The sequence below is a fragment of the Propithecus coquereli genome, unplaced genomic scaffold (genome assembly GCF_000956105.1).
Source record: "Propithecus coquereli isolate 6110/MARCELLA unplaced genomic scaffold, Pcoq_1.0 Scaffold331, whole genome shotgun sequence".
Classification (NCBI taxonomy): domain Eukaryota; kingdom Metazoa; phylum Chordata; class Mammalia; order Primates; family Indriidae; genus Propithecus; species Propithecus coquereli.
In genome coordinates, this window is record NW_012148964.1 from 1,048,204 (window position 1) to 1,049,612 (window position 1,409).

Consider the following 1,409-nt stretch of genomic DNA (forward strand, 5'->3'; position numbering starts at 1 on the left):
CAATTGAAATCAGAGGCAGAGAGTATAATCACCATTCTACATTACAGAGGCTAGAGGTGGAGGGAATGGGGAGAAGATGATGGGCAGAGGGTACAAAATCTCAGACATGAAGAATTTTTTTTTAACTCTGTTGCACAACTTGGTGAATATAGTTGATAATAGAGTATTGTACATTTTAAAATTGCTAACAGAGTAAATTTCAAATGTTTTCACCACAAAAAATGTTAAGTATTTGAGGTGATGGTTACGTTAACTAGCTTGATTTAATTATTCCACATTGTATTCATAAATCATAACATCACTTTGAACCCCATAAATTTATCCACTTATAAATTGTCAATTTACCAAAAAAAATGGTTAGTTAGTAAACCTTTTGATACTATTTATATAAAAAATGAAGAAACATATTGGGATCCTCCACCTACAAAACTTGAAGCTGTTCCTCCCAACCACCCTTTCTTCTCCAGTGAATATTATCCAAACGGAGGACAGAAGTTGAACAATGACAACCATATGAAAAGCCGACCATCCAAAATTTCTTCCCTGCCATGCTTTTCTGGGTCCTATAACAATCCTATAGATGCTGTTCTGTCTCCTCTTCCAACATTAATTTCTTTTTTAGGGGAGGGGAGAAATTGAATTAAATTTCTTGAATCCCTACTGTGCCAGACATATTACACATATCATTAACCTAAGAGCCACAGCAACGTTGCAGATGAAGAAGGAGAGACACAGAAGATAGGTGACTTATCATTTATGGTCACACAGAACACATGCATGTTCTATATGTAAATTTCTAGGACTCTATTCAAACCCTTGCCCAGTTACCTCCGGAAAATCTCTCCCTATGCTTATCTCTTTTAGTCCCTTTGTTAATCAAAACAAAAATATCATATGTTTGTTCTAGTACTAGTACTAGTGATATTCTTCATACCAAAAGAAAGCTACATGTGGTGAAGGAAAACTATACCTAAGAACTTTCAAACACCTTTCTGACCTTGAAAGTTGGTTAATATTTCTGAAACTATCATTATATCCCCTCTTCCAAATAAATCTGTTTGTCCTGAGGCTCCAACATTCATGATAAATAAAACACTTTCTGATTTAATGCTACTTTGACTACTAGTATTGCAACAGTATTTCTTCCAACATTTTATTCTTCCCTAGGGTCTTTTCGGTCTTCGTAGTGCAGGCTAGCAACCCAAAGCACCATGTACAACTTTGTTTCTATGGAGAAAAATGCTCTGAAAGTTCCAAAGAGCAAATTCACAAATACTTGTGGGACACAATGGTTTTAAGTTGGGGACAGCTAATACTTATGAAATGAGTGTTCAAAACAAAAACAGATTTTTCAACAGAAGCCTACATGAACAGAGGGGGCATGTAGATTCAGCCCTTGCCATTCTCTT